Below are 19,496 nucleotides of genomic sequence, written 5' to 3'. Positions count from 1 at the left end.
AATAAATAAAGTAAAGGCGAGTGCGGGAAATAAATAAAGTAAAGGCGAGTAATAAAAACCTGCTCCAATCGGAGGACTGAGTAAATTGCAATGCGGAAATGTAAATGGCGGCAGGATTAACTTCCTTCCAAAGTTCTCCAAACTCAATTACAGACTCTATCACAGACATGCTGTCACAATTATGGTAACACTCCAATGCCAAGCGATTACCACTATAAAATACTGAATATATGCCTAAGTGAAATAAAGTTGCTTCTGAGTTTGCCTCTGCTCTAAGTTTGGATGATTGTAAAACTGAATTCGCGTTTCTATTTATAAGCAAATAAAAAAAGTGGAATTGACTTGGATGCCCTTCAACTTGAAAATAGAGGAAACCGTGTCCTTCTTGTGGCGTCCGCCACAAGGCTATGGCGCCCGCCACAAGCACAAAGTGGGGCGCCTTAGTGGATGAAGTGGGGAAACGTGGGAGTTGAGGAAGTTGGACTTGGACACGTCATGGCTTGGTCTATGGCGCCCGCCATGGGGTAGGCCATAAGCACAAAATACTGATTTTTAGGGTTTTTAGCTCTTTTTCACTCCTTTTCTCGATCGGGGCTCCGATTAAAGTAAAAACCTGAAAACAAAGGAAAACACAGTAATAACAGAACAAAATGAAAATAAAATGACTAGAATGCATGTGAAATCGGAGTCGAAAATACGTAAATTTTAGTGTGATCAATGAGCAAAAATAGTTACTCTACAAAAAGGGAAGAAATAGGGTTTACAACTACCGGTATGAGGGTAGAGAAACACAGACTCCGCCGGGGATAATAATTACTAATTATTGAGCAATTATTCATTTACCACGGGGAAACAGGAAAAAAGTCTCAAGAGACCGATCTAGGATCAAACTAGATAGGCACACCAAATCAAGACTTGTCCCGGTGAGGATATAACTCAATGGGGAAAACCATCCCAATATATGTGTCGGGAAGGAACAAAAACAATCGACATCCACGAGGATATAACCCGGTGGGGAATATGGAAGAAAGGATAGATGCAGTCTGCTTATGGAGCTGACTCTATATGGAGAGATCAGACACACACATCTGCTCGAGGAAGTATATCACCAAATAGCAGGAGACAGCAAACAACGATATATGGCAAAGAATGCAACATGAATATCTGAATGTTATAATTATGCATGTATGTGCGTGGTTTATGTATGATGTATGTTGAAAAACAGACATATTTAACATAACCAGGTCCAGGAATCAACCACCCGTTACTACATCTCAAGAGAGAAAGCCAAGTTCACCGGAGAGTATCCAATCCGCTGGGGATCAGAGATACCAGGGAGCAAAGAACTCTGCAAGGGCTGAATCATCAATCATTCCAGTTGGGGACGAGAGTTATCACAGACAAGGTCGACCACACCAACAACTCTACTGGGGAATCTATCCGAGGAGATAAAGGATTTATCGGGTTCAACCACCAAATACCGCTCTTGCCCAAAGAGATCCAAGCTGCTGAGGAAGAAAGATTGCCACTCTGCTGAAGGGAAGAGAGGTGACTCTCAATAAGCAATCCACTTGGTAGGATAAACCACAAAAGGTTCCGGAGGGAGGAGATACAGTCATGCCAGGAATATGGACAAAAATCTTACCCTATTTGGGATCGTACCACCCTTGGGAGAGCACTGAGGATCTCCTAAGTATCCTTTTGTCATTGTGAATGTTCACTTTGTTTAAAAACAAATTATAAAAAATTTGATCGTTTAAAACAATGATATTTTCTTAATCAAAACATGTAAAACATTTGTTGAATAGAAACAGATAAGAGTGCCAATAATTGGATAAAAGGCTCAAATTTATTTGATAGAATGGTAGTATGCGAATGGCAAGACTCCATAGATCTTTACAAATTTGAAATTGGTGATATATATTGGAAAAGGGCTACATTGAACAGAATGACCATTTCTCCACCAATTCTGAATCCGATGTATTTGAAGCTTTGGCTGATAATGAGCAAGGATCTCTGACGGACGACAGTTGTAGAACAAAGTCTTGTCAGGATGCAGTTACTTGCCAAATCCCTAATTTTTGCCTAGATTGCCCCAGGATGAGGTACTCAATCTAGCGGGATACCTATATTCATTTTTCATGTCTCTAACTTTTTCCTGGACCGTCCTTTTGGGTTTTCAATCCACCGAGACGCTCATTTTTGCCTAAGCCGCCCTTTCGGGTTTTCAACTTAGCGAGCTATTCAGTTTTTATTTTTTTTGGCGAAGTATTTCTTGACTGCATCTGAATTCACAGGACGAGTGAAATCCTCCCCATCCATAGTTGTAAATATCAAAGCACCGCCTGAAAAAGCTCTCTTAACAACATATGGACCCTCATAGTTCGGAGTCCACTTGCCCCTGGAATCGGGCGCGAAAGACAAGACTTTCTTGAGAACAAGGTCACCTTCTCGGAACACACGAGGCTTGACCTTCTTATCAAAAGCTTTCTTCATTCTTTGCTGATATAACTGACCATGGCACATAGCCGTCAATCTCTTCTCCTCTATCAACTTCAGATGTTCATAACGACTCTGAACCCATTCAGCATCAGTCAACTTGGCTTCCATCAAGACCCTCATTGACGGGATCTCCACCTCTACAGGGAGTACAACCTCCGATCTTGATTTAGCGATCATATTGTCAACGTACACCTCAATCTCCTTGTGCATCATGTCATGGAACAAGGTAGTCATAGCTCGTTGATACGTGGCTCCGGCGTTCTTCAAACCGAAGGGCATCACTCGATAACAGAATGTTCCCCAAGGTGTGATGAATGTTGTCTTCTCCATATCCTCGGGTGCCATTTTAATCTGATTATATCCGGAAAATTCATCCATAAACGAGAAGACTTTGAATTTAGCTGTATTGTCTACCAACATATCAATATGTGGTAGAGGGAAATCATCTTTCGGACTAGCTTTATTCAAGTCTCTATAGTCCACACACATCCGGACTTTTCCATCTTTCTTAGGCACGGGCACAATATTGGCCACCCATTGAGGATATGTAGAAGTCACCAGAAACCCCGCATCAATTTGCTTCTGAACTTCCTCTTTGATCTTCACCGCCATATCAGGATGAGTTCTTCTGAGTTTCTGCTTCACAGGCACGCACTCAGGCTTTAAAGGTAGGAAATGTTGCACAATATCAGTATCTAGACCAGGCATGACTTCATATGACCAGGCGAAGACGTCAACATATTCTCGTAGCAATTCAATCAACCCCTTCTTAACAGATTCTTCCAGAAGTGCCCCAATCTTGACCTCTCGCACACAATCTTCAGACCCCAAGTTGACTGTTTCTAGATTCTCAAGATGCGGCTGAATGATCTTCTCTTCATGCTCGAGTAGCCGGGTGATCTCATCAGGAATCTCTTCAACATCATCTTCCTCTGCCTAAAATATAGGGAATTTAAAATTGGGAGATGGCGTTGGGTCATTATGTTCAATGGGTTTGATCAACCTGCATAATGATTTTGGATATGAAAAGCTTTAGAATTCAAACAAGGCAAATCATTATGCATATGAAAAAGATTGATTTTATTCTTTCTTTTTTAGGGTTTTATGTGATCACTAATTTCATGCAAAAGCAAAAAGGGAAAATAATTGGAAAACAAACATTTAACATGAATTTATTGAATGAAAATATCATTGTATTTATGCGCCAACAATGTCATCACTCCTCCTTTTGGCATGGGAGAAGGGTTTTCAAACAAAGTGATTATTACGTTGACTTATGGATAACTGTTGGAATATCCACAGCGACCCAATTGTTGCAGACCCCTCCAGGGATGATGAAATTGCCAGAATCCTTTGTATCTTCTTCTAAAACAGCAACAGCCTCCTCATCTAGACCAGTGTGGATGAAACCTCCACTCTTGAATAACCCTTTCTCGTTGAAACCCCAGAGGAAAAGCCTATGCCAGCCCGAGACTTATTATCTTCTAGCTCAATCATTTTTCCTAGGCCAGCAGTTGCACCACGCTGAATGGCCAACTTTGCATCTTTGTAGGAAGCAAATGAAGGAGTTCTCTTCTCAATAGGCTCAGCTATAGATAAAGCTTGGAAAGGAGTTCCAAATTCAACCTCAGCATCTATATAAGAGAAGGAAGACAAATGGCTAACCAGGAGAGCCCTTTCTCCCCCTACCACCACCAGCTTCTTGTTTTTCACGAATTTCAATTTCTGGTGTAGGGTGGACGTCACGGCGCCTGCCTCGTGAATCCATGGTCTGCCTAAGAGACAACTATACGATGGGTGAATATCCATAACCTGGAAGGTAATCTGGAAATCACTTGGTCCGATCTTGATTGGGAGATCAACTTCCCCAATCACAGTTTTGTGAGACCCATCGAAAGCCTTCACAACTACTCCACTCTGCCTCATGGGAGGCCCTTGATATGATAGCTTTGAGAGAGTGGACTTTGGCAATACGTTCAATGATAACCCGGTGTCCACCAGCATATTGGACATGGCGTCGTCTTTACAATTCATAGATATGTTGAAAGCCAAGTTGTGGTCTCTTCCCTCCTCAAGGAGATCAGAGTCACAAAAGCTCAGGTTGTTGCAAGCAGTAATGTTTGCAACAATGCTATCGAATTGCTCCAAAGTGACATCATGATCTACATATGCCACATCCAACACCTTCTGCAGAGCCTCTCGGTGTGGTTCTGAATTTAAGAGTAAGGATAAAACAAATATTTTGGATGGCGTTTGTAGAAGTTGGTCTACAACATTGTACTCGCTCCTTTTGATGAGTCTCAGCATCTCATCACAGTCTTCTTTCACATTGCCACTCGGGCCAACAGAAGTAGGAGTTTTCAGTACGGAGGAGGGCTTAACAGCAAGTGCCAGATTCAGAGAATTCACAACGTTCCCAATCGGGCGTTCGACAAAATCAGCATTAATTTAAGGCTTCGGCGGTGCTGAAAATACACGGCCACTACGGGTCAAACCGCTAACATCGGCAATATTCACAACAGAAGAAGAGGGAAAGGACACCTCTTTCCCATTCTCTACTGCTACGGCGTTGTAGCAATAGGGAACTGCCTTTTCAGAAGAGTAAGGCACAGGACCAGCAGGCTTAATGATCAGAGCGGGAGAAGCCTTCTGCTTGCTACCATTGTACTTGATGATAACAGGCTCGGGTATCCGGAACACTGGGGAGATCACATTGACCTCAGGCTCATTTTCATCAACATTCCTGTTTTGAAGGATCTCAAGGACTCCTTCGTCCAGCATTTCCTGAACATCCTTGTGCACTTGGCAACAACCCAATCAGTTAATAGAGCAGACTCGGCATTTATCATGGTCATGCTCATAATGACTGTAGTCACACAACAAACGATGCATCTGGACCAGAGACTGTTGAATATGACTGACATATTTGACCTTGTATTTTCCAGGGCAACCCTGGACCATGTTGACAAATTTCCCATGTTCGAGCAATGGGTTCTTCTTCACATTAGGGCCTACGTCCTCAAAACATAGAATACCACACCTCACAAGGTCTTGAACCTTGGTCTTCAAAGGGTAACAATTCTCCACGCCGTGGCCGGGAGCACCAGAATGGTAAACAATGTAACTCAGGCTTATACCACCACTGGGGGTTAGCAGGTATAGCCGGTGGGTCTTTCGGAGTAATCAGCTTCCTTTCTATCAAAGAGGGATATAACTCTGCGTACGTCATAGGAATAGGATCAAAGGTGACCCTTTTCCTCTCGTAACTCGTGCTGGTTTGATTACTGTTTCGAGGCTGGTAGGCCTGCTACTGCGGTTGGTGCTGTTGTTGCTGATATTGGGGATGTGGTTGCTGATTGTTACTATGTTGCTGATACTGTTGATTGTCTCTAAAAACAGGTTCTATATGGGCCACCTGGTGCTGGTTACTGGCGGGACGCACAGTCTTCCTCCTCACAGAGGGTCTTCTTGGTTTCTCATGGGAGATCACAACATGTGCCTCTCCATCTTTCTTCTTTGCAAACGCCCCATAACGTTTGGCAGAAGAGCCTTCTTCTCTGGTTAACCGTCTTTCACGGACCCCTTCTTCTAAACGCATCCCCATATTCACCATCTCGGTGAAGTCAGAAGGAGCGCTAGCAATCATCCGCTCATAATAAAAAGAACTTAAAGTCTTCAAAAAGATCTTAGTCATCTCTTTCTCTTCTAGCGGAGGCACGATCTGTGCTGCCACCTCTCGCCACCTTTGGGCGTACTCCTTAAATGTTTCTTTATCCTTCTGGGACATGGCTCTCAATTGATCTCTATCGGGAGCCATATCCACGTTGTACTTGTACTGCTTCACGAAGGCTTCGCCGAGATCATTGAAGGATCGGATGTTCGCGCTGTCTAAACCCATGTACCAACGCAAAGCGGCACCGGACAGACTGTCCTGAAAGTAGTGGATGACTAGTTGGTCATTATCGGTTTGAGTCGACATCTTCCTGGCATACATGACCAGGTGCCTGAGAGGACAACTATTTCCTTTGTACTTTTCAAAATCAGGGACCTTGAATTTCACAGGGATATTCACATTTGGAACCAAGCAGAGTTCGGCAGCAGACTTGCCGAAAAGATCCTTCCCTCTTAGAGTTTTCAATTCCTTGCGAAGCTCAAGAAATTGATCATTCATAGCATCCATCTTCTCATAAACATCTGGACCCTCAGACGGCTCAGAATGATAGATGGTGTCGTCTACCCTGGGCAAAGTATGCACGACAGGAGGAGGAACGGCAAGGACCGGGCTAGATGCCGGCATAGAATCAAAGGTGGGAACAGGACCCTCAGGCATGAAATTGGGAGGCATCCCTCACGGGAACCCGGTTGGCATGGCTGTTGGAACAAAGTATGCACTGGCAGCGGGCACAGTAGAGGAGACAATCTCGGAGATAACTGTCCTCTGGGGAGGAGTTGAAGGTGTCAGAGAAGACTGGCTCTGGGCAGCCATGAGTGACTCCATTAGGACAGTCAATTTGGCCACTTCCTCTTTCAGCTCGCGGTTCTCTTGTTCAAGGTGATCCATTAGTCTCGAAATGTTGGCTCTAGTGTAGTACCGGTGAGTCAGCTTGTCTTCAAAATAAATGAAGGACACAGAGTTAGACCACAGGGCAAGGGACCGGAAACAAAACCTGCTTATGCATATGATGCATGCAATGCTTGTGCATATGATTTGTTTTTTTATTTCAAAGGAACTTTAGAGTTTTATTTGCAAATTCTGGAAATATTAAGCATTTTATCACATATGGAAATATCTCATCAAATAATATCAGGGAAAAGAAGTGCAGCATCGTCAATCATGTACAAGAGAAAAGGAAAATAATCATCCTATGGATCCCTAGAAACAATCATCTAAAGCTCGGGACACAGGAAGATAAGATGCGTGAAGCCTCTTCACCTCCCTCTCGTAGGCTGCCTCCATATCGGCCTTCTCTTTGGCGAGTCGATCATACTTCCTCTTCCAGAACTTAGAAGACTGAGGAAGTAGAGAAGTCCATACGTCATCAGGGTCATCAATAACCTGATGCTCAAGAAACAAAATCAACGCATCCTTCTCCTTAATCTGCTGAAGCAACTCTTCACGTTCACGGAGCCAGGCACGTGAACGGTCTTCGTCTCTCAACTCCTCTACTCCTTGATTAGGGAGGGTTGAAGGCCCAACCCTAATCATAGGTGTAGGTCTCGGATACTCGTAAGGCATGAGATACTCAGACGCCCTCTTCCTAACCCAAACAGTGTAAGGCTCCAAAGCGATGCAATTCTTAGGACCCAACTCTTTCCTTCCTTTCCTATGAATCTTGCGCCAAGCGCGGACCATCCTAGCTTTCAGGCCTTGGGGATCTTTACCATCCTGAAAGAATACACCCTCTAACAGAATTTTATTGGGTTTATCCTTTAGGGGGAACCCAAGTTGCCGACGTGCCAAAACAGGATTGTAGTTAATCCCACCACATGTACCAAGAAGAGGTACATTAGAGAATTCGCCACAAGAGTCAATAATCCGCACACCATCATACACGTGGTTATACCAAGAGATATCATCATTAGTGAGAGACATAAGTCTCGTGGACCACCGTAGACATTCCTTGTTCTCCTTGAAAGCGACTGTCTGAGGTAAGTGAGAAATAAACCACTTATACAACAGAGGCAAACAACACACAATGGCGCCACCACCCTTTGCATTCCTAATATGCAAAGAGAAGTAGGTATCGCCCAACAGAGTCGGAACGAGATTAAGAGTAGAGAAGATCCTAATAGCGTTCACATCCACAAACCTGTCGATGTTGGGGAACAATACCAATCCATAGATGAGAAGTACAAATATGGCTTCAAAGGCATCCTCACTCATGGCCTTCCCATATATAGTAGCTTGAGCAATGAGGAACTCAGAAGGGAGACCTTGAATTCCACCTTTGGTAGTCATATGAGCACCAACCAGAGATTCATCTATGTGTAACATGTCAGCTATCTCTTGAGAAGTAGGAATACTCTCCAAGACACTGAACGACAACTGATCCAGAACAGGTATACCCACAAGATAAGCATACTCCTCAAGGGTAGGCAAAAGCTGGAAATCCGAAAACGTGAAGCAATGGTACAAAGGATCGTAAAACTGCACCAATACACTCATCAATCCTTCATCCACCTGAGTGGTCAGAAGAGGAAGAAGCTTCCCAAAACGAGCCTTGAAACCCAAGGGATCTAATACATAAGATGTCAAATTCCTTAACTCTTTCAAGGATGGTTGTCTGAAACTGTACTTCTTTGTATTCCTTCTTTGTCTTTCCATGTCTGCAAATTTTGCAAATAGACCCTTTAAGTTCCTTGAAATTTTATTTATTTATTGATGATATGGATGCAAATGGGTGCATGAATGCATGAATACAACAATCACACTCAAGGATCAAGCAAAGCACACCAAACAAAGGTCATGGGATGGATCATGTTATCCTTAATATCAACCATCCATTTTGGTGGATTATGGTTTACACCTTATCAACACCCAAGTTCCATTGATATTAAGTATTCATGAACGGATCAACCATGAATCAAGGGTTTATTGTAAGTCACGAGCATGGAGTTAGGTTAAGAACCACCCAAAGGGAGTGTACTAAGGTTTAAACCTGCCAAACATGTTCTACAAAAGGTTCCCATAGTCATCATCCCATCTTTTGGATATTATCGGAGAAACGACTACTCGTATTCCGAAAATATTCTCAAGAGAGACTCTTATGAGTGTAGTATCGCGTAAAAATCGTATCAAATCTTACACTTGAACGACTTTCGCACTACATCCTAAGAATAGGCCAAGATGGGCTTGGTAAACTAAGGTCCTTGGCTTCTAAGGTCTATATTGGAAAAAGTAATGTCTAACCACAACTACTTGTGTGACATTATTGATCCCAACATGACCTCCACCAAGCGAATGGGCTTGCAAGTCAACTTGCTAAGGAATAACTCCACACAAGTCGACAAGACTATGCCATTCTCCTATCCTAAGTGCACTCGAGTTCGGGTATAGAACTCATCTCACCAAGATCACCAAGCATACAAGGAATTAATATTCAAACAATTCAATCATTACATACAATACAGTAATCCCAAATTGCACAAAAATATGTCCAAAAAAAATACAATACAATACAACAAATATGAAAAGTAGGCAAAACCCACTAGGATCATTCCCCAGCAGAGTCGCCACTTTTCTGTAGCGGGGTATTCGTTACCATTAGAGATATTGACTAAATCTAAGGTAAATCATATAAGTCGAGTCGCCACTGCACTTCTATTTATCCAAAGGAATGGTTAGAAAGCGAACAAAAACCTAAAAGTTTTATCGAATCAAAAACTAGTAAAAATGTCAAAGATCTGGGTAAGGGGGTTGGTTATGCAATGGGAAGGTGTTAGGCACCCAAAGCATCCTAGGTACTCCTAGGGAGCCCTTTTCACATTTGTTGCAAAGGTTGTTGTTTTTTTTTGAAAATTTATTTGTGCAAACATGACTGAAGGGATGAGAAAAGCATGTATGTTTATCTAATGTACTACTTACTAAAAGAAGGGTCAAAAGAAAATGACTCGCACGGATATCGCATCCACTGCATACGTATCTCATTTGAATCTGAGAATCAGAGTCTTCGTAGCTCGGCTACCTATGGGTTAAAGAGGAGTGTGCTCGCTAAGACATCGCGTCTTATGCCTATGTATCTCATCTGGGATGAAAATCAGAGCAAAATGTAGTTCGACCACCTATGGGGTAAGGGTTGTGTTTTGGGGTGAACGACGTTACTACGCAATCTACCGGATGCTCGACCTTTGGAAACTTACTCGCCTGTAGTAGAAGGAGATAACATGTTCTTAGGAGAAGAAAAATCAATGAGTTTGGGGTGTTTAGGGATGCTCATGCAAAAAGGCATCCTAGATGAAGGAACCGCGCTACCTTAAATGACATGCCACAAGAGGCTATACGAAACCTAAGAAATCGGTAACATGCGGGAAAAACAAAGGGATCGAGAGATCTACCGTACGTATAAAGATCCGAAGTAACAACAATTAAAGAGGTAATACACCCAGAGATCTCTCAAGCTAGCACCATCAAAGAAAGTGAGTCAGTACAGGTAATCGGAATAAACCTCCAGGTGGTATCCCACAAATAAAGTGGAACACCAGGCAAGCCATCTCTGCCAGAGTCATATGAGCCCTCACAAAACAAAACTCAACAAACAAGTTAGAGAAACAAGATAGGGTAATCAAGAGTTGCCCCCAAATCAAAATGTAACCACATGAATCATGCCATTAAAATTCACAAAAAGCTCACAAAAAGCAACCAAGGGTAGGAGGCCTAAACCTCTTGTCAAACACATGCATCAAAAGGGTATCAAATTCACCCATAATACCTCATACATTCAGAGCATTCAAATTAAAAGCATAAAGTAATGGGAATAAGGCAAACCTGACTGGAGAGATCGAATGAAATTGAATTTCCCGATTGGGTTTGCAAAGCAATCTGAGGGTTTATATAAGATGGAATTGGCTCTTTGCAGATGAGTTCCCTTCAGTCTCTGGAGGTTGCTCTGAACTCTGTTAGCTCTTCTCTCACTATCTTTTTCCCTGCCAGGGTAATAGGAATAGAATTGCTTTTTGTTTCACTGAAACTCTGAATTTATAACCTGATTTTTGTGGACCTGTGGGCTCAAATGAGAGAGGCCCAAGTCCAAAAATTTTCTGTTATATTTTATTTATTTATTTATTTATATTTTTTATTTATTTTTTATTTTTTATTTTTTTCGTACTTTTTTTTTATTTTTTTATTTTTTTCGTTCTTTATTTTTTTATTTTTTTTTAACACGTGGGCTTCGCCTAGCGAGCATGACAGTTCAAGAAATTCCTCTGAGCGTAGGTGATTCTGGTGGCTTTTCTTGGGACTCGCTAGGTGACTCATTTTGCTCGCCTAGCGAGCATGACAGCTCATGAACAAACTTTTGCTCCTTCAAGATTAACGTTTTGACTAACGAATATACCCCATTTGAACCTGTTGGAAGTATCTCAAGCCATTCCCTTGTGTTGACTGATCATCTAAATAGAACCCACAAAGTGTCTTGGATGATACTCAAGCTTCAAACAAAAGATGTTAGTGACACATTTTTGTGCTTTTGGTTAGTAAACAAAAGTAAGAGAAACAATGATGTATAATTCAAGCATGCTTGGTGATCTCAAACCAATCACAAGGAGTCCCACCCAAAGGCAAAGGGAACCAAGATGCTAAAGATCCTTGAGGCAATGCAAATGCAATGTTATGATGCCATGAGGGATCTTAGGGTCAAAATTGGGGTCTTACAGCCACGGTATGATCGAATTGATCCATTGTAACATCATGTTCTACAAAAGCCTGTTCCAAAACTCTCTGCAGTGCTTCTCTGTGTGCTTCAGAATTCATTAGCAGAGACAACACTGAGATTTTTGAGCGGGTTTGGAGCAGTTGCACCACCACAGTGAACTCACTTCTCTTGATTAACCGGAGTACCTCATCATCATCGTTAGCCTTCAAATCGCTGGATTCACCAGACTTACCCTTTGAAGCACCAACTGGATCTACAACAGGCACTTCCACCTTCTTACTCACAACCAATTCTTCCTTATCCTTTGGGAACACCGACCCAAACACACGACCACTGCGGGTCACCTTGGTAATGTAAAGACAAAGAGTCAGAACACATACGATCGCAAGTTTCGATGATGACAAAAGACCATCATGCACGTCTACAAACAAATGCAACACATTACCCATCATATCCTTTCTACGTTTGTCTAAACCTATTATAATGATTAAAAACATATGTGGACAAAGTGTGATCATGACGAAATGCATGAAAATCACAAAACACAGATTTATGCAGATTTGAAGGCCTTGAGTCGACCATAGGGGTCAGCTCAAAGCTCACGGGTCAGCGCAAAACTCAGCTAAACTGGAGATTGGTCAGCGCATGCTTCTGTGCGTCGACCATAAGGGTCGGCGCATAACTCACGGGTTAGCGCATAAATCCCTTGAGTCGACCAGAGGTCAGCGCATGGCACAATGATGCTATCCTGGGTCAGCGCATGGAACCATGGGTCGACCATAGGGGTCGGCGCATCTCTCACGGCTCAGCGCACGCCGACCTATGGTCGACCGCTCGTGCGTAGACTCAGTTTTCTGAGTTCTTTCCACTGTTTGAAAGTCTGTTAATTTTGGTTGGTTTGTCAGTTACTATATATAGAAGTCAAAACACTTTTATTAACTAACATTTGTCAATTTGAGTTCAAGTGTTCAAGGAAACAAGAAAGAGTGAAAAAGGTGTCCAAGACTCATCATCTTCATCTTCAACATTTCACAACACATCAACTGCACACAATTACTTTTGATGTGGTTCGTGATCGAATAAAGGTGATAAGGTTCGAAGCTGTGATCGAAGAATCCGGTTCGAGTTGAAGCTTGTGGCAGGTTCTTTCTTGAATAAAACCATTAGGGTTTTGTCCTCCAATACGGGTTTGTGTTTGGGGGTTTTTGGACGAATCGCTTCATCAATATTCAGCCGAGCGAAGGTGATTGAGAAGAGGAAGTCTTCATCAGTCTAGTAGCGGATTCGATGACATTGAAGTGAAGGATTCGGGTTCGACTCGTTGTGCTTGAGATCAGCCGGGCCGAGGGTTTGAAGAACGGAAGATTCTTCAATAAAGGGGCTGGAATCGGAGGTCTATCAACAACGATCGAAGGTCTTGATTCATCTTGAATCAAGGAGCAAGGATAGGAAGCATCATTCAACATATTGGAAGTACTAATGTTTACATGCTTTGCAATCCTTGTATAAACGATTAAATTTCACAGGTGATATCTAATTAATCATCTCAATTCTATTTTTAGAATTGAGGGCAGACGTACCCCGAAGCGAGGACGGCGGGGGAACTGCCTCATCAAATCTCTGTCTTCTTTAATTTTCTGCATAAGTGCTTTTCAGCTTAAAAATTAAGTGATTTTAGTTTAAGCAATTTTACCAAACGTTGATATAAGTTGAGTAAGAGATTAAAACTGCTGTTTGAATACACAGTACAATAGTATATTGTACTAGATAAATTTGAATTACTTACTCAACTCAAATATCTCTTGGAGTGTATGCACACCAAGTGTTTGTAAATTTGCTTAAGCCAAAGTTGTCTTAAGTTTGCTTCCAGTTTAAATTTGGTATTTTGGATCATTGGAACTAGGCTTACTAGTTAGTGAAACATATCAATTGGGTGTGCAAATAGTGTAGTAATTTGTATTTCATTTTATCTCTAATCCATTAGCTTAACGCATATCCGGTTTTCCAATAACGGTTCGTTTTAGACTAAAATTTTCCTCGGCTGCTTCCGCACTTAAAACAATTTTTAAAACCAATTTTCTTTTAAATTGATAGCGCCGACTCAAGATTTAATTGGGATCTATTCAACCCCCCCTTCTAGATCCGTGCCATAGTCTAACAAGTGGTATCAGGAGCTCCGGTTCACTCCGTGCTTCAAAATACAACGTTGATAGAAAATGGCTAACGAACCTAAAGGGGCTTACAATAGAGCTCCCGTGTTCAATGGTGAAAATTATAGTTATTGGAAAGACTGTATGCGGGTGCACCTAAATTCCATAGATAGAAAAATATGGAATGTTATTCTCAATGGTCCAATTCAAATAACCATGACCAATGAGAACAACGAAGTGGTGCCTAAGCCCGAAGCACAATGGACCGATGATGATGAAAAGAAATACAATTATGATTGGAGAGCCAAAAATATCCTAATCTCCTCATTAGGCGTAGATGAATACTATCGTGTATCCCATTGTCCTACTGCTAAGGCTATGTGGGATTCACTACAAATTGCCCATGAGGGGACGAATGATGTTAAATTGGCTAGAATCAATACACTAACACAAGAGTTTGATCTCTTCTTCATGGAGCAAGGGGAAACCATTGCTGACATGCAAAAGAGATTCACTCATCTCATCAATCGATTACATTCACTTGGTAGGCCTGTTTCCAATGATATTGCTACTAATAAGATCTTAAGATGTCTTAACAGGGAATGGCAGCCGAAAGTGACCGCCATCAAAGAGGCAAATGATCTTACCACTTTGGACTTGACAACATTGTTCGGTAAACTACAAGAGCACGAACAAGTTCTCTTAAGCCTGGAACAACACGAAAAGAAAGACAAGAAAGACAAAGCAAAGGTGAGTGAAAAGAAATCAATAGCTCTAAAGACTTCCTCCTCAAAGTCTCAAGCAAAAGAGAAAAGTGATTATTCATCGAGTGACGAAGAAGAAGAGGACAAGAGTGAAGATATGGGGCTGTTCGTCAAACGCTACAACCGTTACGTGAGAAAGAACGACATCCAACATTCCGAGAAGAACTTGGTAAACTTCCGGAAGCAATCTAGGTTCTCTAAAAATGATGACTCAAAAGGAAAAACAACTAGAGGGTCGTGCGTGGAAAGCCGGGTCACTACAAACCGGACTGTCCGATGAACAAAAAGACAAAAGAAAAAGATTCATACAAATCACACAAGAAACCATCAAAGCCAAGGAGAGCATACATAGCTTGGGAAAGCGATAGCGACTCCTCCGATGATGAAAGTTCTAGTGATGAAGATGAAAATGCAAATCTATGTCTTTCTGCTCATCAAAAGAACAAAAAGAAACAGGTACGACATGCTAAATATGAAAAATCCTCTAGTATGTCTCATCATGAATTGCAAACTGCTTTTGATACTTTACACTATGAAGCGAAAGAGGCCTTTAAAAGGCTTGCCTCAAATAAGAAATTTTTTTCTCATTTGGAACATAAAATTCAAGAATCCGAACGGAAACTTGAGGCACTTAAAGCTTCTATAGTGGAAAGCACAAAAACAAGTTATGAGGACCTTAAAAGTAGAATGATGAACTTTGGGTGTGATACTTGTTACATTTGGCAAAGTGAAGTAAGAAACCTAAAAGCCAAACTTGACAAGGCTCTTGAGCCCAAGATTACTTTTGCTATCGACAAATCAAATTTTTGAAAAAGTATGGTTAATCCATATCAAAATTATAAATATGTTATAAAGGATGAAGATAGCAAAAGCAATCCAAATGTAAATTTCTCTTGTCTCTATTGTTGCAAGAAAGGCCATTCCATTGCTAAATGTAGATTTAGGAGGTTTTTAGTTCCTAAAGGCATTTATCAATGGATGCCCAAATGCAACCATTTCGTTCCTCACCACTCAGGACCCAATAAGCAATTGGGTACCTTCTCTTGTTAATTATCTTGTCACAGGTACAATGCCTCGAGACTACCGAGAGAAGATGGGTTCTCGACAGCGGATGCTCAAGGCACATGTCAGGTGACATATCTCTCTTCATTGACTTTGTGGCTAAGAAGAAGGGATATGTAACTTATGGTGACAACAATCGTGGAGCAATACTTGGGAAAGGTAGTGTAGGTAATCCCTCCTCTACTACTATTTCTGATGTTTTGCTTGTCGAAGGTCTTAAACACAATCTACTTAGCATCAGTCAATTATGTGACAAAGGATACAATGTATCGTTTTCAAAAGATTGTTGCAAAATTGTACATAATGATGATAAGAAGAGCATGTTTAATGGTCTTCGTGTGAACAATGTCTATATGCTTGACTTAAATGAAGTATCATTAACAAGTGATAAATGCCTTGTAACAATGAGTGAAGATTCATGGTTATGGCATAGGAGTTTAGCACATGTTAACTTTGACTTACTTAACAAAGTAGTCTCAAAAGATCTAGTCCTAGGTCTCCCCAAAATTAAGTTCACCAAGGATCACCTTTGTGATGCTTGTCAAAAGGGGAAGCAAACGAGGATCTCTTTTAAATCCAAAAATATCGTTTCAACAACGAGACCTCTCGAGCTTCTCCATATGGATTTATTTGGGCCATCTAGGATTAAAAGTCTAGGAGGAAACTATTACGGTTTCGTAATAGTGGACGACTTTTCTCGATTTTGTTGGACTATTTTCTTAGTAAGTAAGAGTGACACATTCGCTGCCTTTGAACGATTTGCTAAGCTTTCCCAAAATAAACTAAATACAAACATTGTTGCAATTAGAAGCAATCATGGAGGTGAGTTTGAAAATCACTTATTTGAAGAATATTGCGGTAACCATGGTATTGATCATAACTTCTCCGCTCCACGTACTCCTCAACAAAATGGGGTTGTGGAGCGTAAAAATCGAATTTTGGAAGAATTGGGAAGAACAATGATAAATGAAAGTGGCTTACCGAAATATTTTTGGGCTGACGCCATTAGTACGGCTTGTTACGTTCTGAATAGGGTGCTCATTCGCCCCATTCTAAACAAAACACCGTATGAACTTTTAAAAGGGCGAAAGCTAAATGTTTCTCACTTACATGTCTTCGGTTGCAAATGTTTTGTATTGAACAATGGAAAGGAAAACTTAGGGAAATCCGATTCCAAGGACGACGAAGGTATCTTCCTCGGATACTCTCAATCTAGCAAAGCATATAGAATATACAACAAACGATTACTTACTGTAGAAGAGTCTGTACATGTCACTTTTGATGAATCCAATCCGAGAAACATCGGAAAGGGTAGTGTTTTTCATGGTGCAGGTACATCTACCGAAGACATACTCAAAGGTGGCGAGCCGGGGATTGATCAACCCGACATAGTCAAAATTGAGGAGGACAAAGATGTACACCATGAGGAAACCGAGGTAGTTCATCCGCCTTCAAACGATGATCTCCCTCAAGCTTGGAAGTCTTCCAAAGACCATCCAATCGACAACATTCTCGGGGACATCTCAAAGGGTGTAACAACTCGATCTAAGCTAAGTAATTTCTGTTATCACTTCGCTTTCGTTTCACAGATGGAACCTAAAAACCCTAAAGAAGCCCTACTCGATGAACACTGGTTTTTATCAATGCAGGAGTAACTTAATCAGTTCACCAGAAATGAGGTTTGGGACCTTGTCCCTCCTCCGCGAGAACATCGAGTAATCGGCACCCGATGGGTGTTTAGGAACAAGCTGGACGAAAACGGGGTAATAACCCGTAATAAGGCGCGTTTAGTCGCGCAAGGGTATAACCAAGAGGAAGGCATCGACTATGAGGAAACTTATGCGCCGGTTGCCCGACTCGAGGCTATACGCCTTCTCCTTGCTTTCGCTTGTGCGAAAGACTTTAAGCTATTCCAAATGGATGTCAAGAGTGCGTTCCTTAACGGTCACATAAAGGAAGAGGTTTATGTCGCACAACCTCCGGGTTTCGAATCCCATGAGTATCCTGATCATGTTTATAAACTAAAAAGAGCTTTGTATGGCCTCAAACAAGCTCCTAGAGCTTGGTATGAGAGACTAAGCAAATTCTTACTCGATCAAAAATACTCAAGAGGAAAGGTTGACACAACCCTCTTCATTAAACGTCAAGGAAAGCACTTAATATTAGTGCAAATTTATGTAGATGATATCATATTTGGATCTACTAACATGAATCTTGTGAGAGAGTTTTCTGACCTTATGCAGGGCGAATTCGAGATGAGTATGATGGGGGAGCTCACATACTTTCTCGGTCTGCAAATTAAACAGCTCAAAGAAGGAACTTTCGTGAGCCAGACAAAGTACTGTTTGGACCTTATCAAGAGATTTGACATGGCAAAATCTAAGGCCATAGACACCCCCATGCCTACGTGTACCAACTTGAACAAAGATGAAGACGGTAAGGAAGTAGATGTAAAACGGTATAGAGGTATGATTGGTTCACTCCTTTATCTTACCGCTTCTCGTCCCGATATTATGTTTAGCGTATGCATGTGTGCAAGATATCAATCATGTCCCAAGGAATCCCATTTAAAAGGTGTCAAACGAATACTTCGATACCTATCCGGTACTCCGAAGTATGGACTGTGGTATTCCAAAGGAAATGATTGTTCTTTGGTAGGTTTTTCTGATTCCGACTTTGCCGGTTGCAAAACGGATAGGAAGAGCACCAGTGGCACTTGTCACTTATTTTCAAACTCTTTGGTCAGTTGGCATAGCAAGAAACAGGCTTCTGTTGTTTTGTCAACCGCCGAAGCGGAATACGTTGCCGCCGGTAGTTGCTATGCCCAAATCCTATTGATTAAGCAACAACTATTGGATTTTAACCTCAAACTTGAACGTATTCCCATTTTTGTGACAATACAAGTGCCATTAACCTGACCAAGAATCCTGTGCTACATTCTCGCACCAAACATATCGAAATTCGACACCACTTTCTTCGGGATCATGTAGAGAAAGGTGACATTGTGTTTGAACATGTCAATACTGAAAATCAACTAGCGGACATTTTCACTAAGCCGCTAGCCACTGAACCTTTCTTTCATATCCGCCGAGAACTTGGCATTCTCGATATTTCGGAACGGGCCCTATAATCTGCTGTTTTACCTTATTCCATATAAGACTTCAATCTTGTACTTCTAATAAATCTATGTTGTTGTAAGCACAAGTCTACCGTTCACTAAGTCACTCCGGCATTGAGGTGATATTGTTCCTCTCTTTCTCTCTCTGCAAAGTCTCATGACTAAAATAGTTATATCTCATAATGATGTTGTTTATATATATATATATATATATATATATATATATATATATATATATATATATATATATATATATATATATATATATATATATATATATATATATATATATATATATGATATCTCTCTTTGGATGTTTATTGTTGTATGAATTGTTAATTATGCATCAAACCTGTCATTGCATGTGCCAAATAGTGAAAAATTGAAATTTAGACTGTATGAGTCGACCGCAGCAGGGCTATGGTCGACGCACGCTTAAATAATTTCTGCATTTTCTCAAAAATCAAACAGTATGCGTCGACGCATACAGGGCTATGGTCGATGCATCGCTCGAAAATTTCGTTTTTCT

The sequence above is a fragment of the Lathyrus oleraceus genome, chromosome 6 (assembly GCF_024323335.1).
Source record: "Lathyrus oleraceus cultivar Zhongwan6 chromosome 6, CAAS_Psat_ZW6_1.0, whole genome shotgun sequence".
NCBI classification, from domain to species: domain Eukaryota; kingdom Viridiplantae; phylum Streptophyta; class Magnoliopsida; order Fabales; family Fabaceae; genus Lathyrus; species Lathyrus oleraceus.
Note: the sequence above shows the minus strand (reverse complement) of the source record.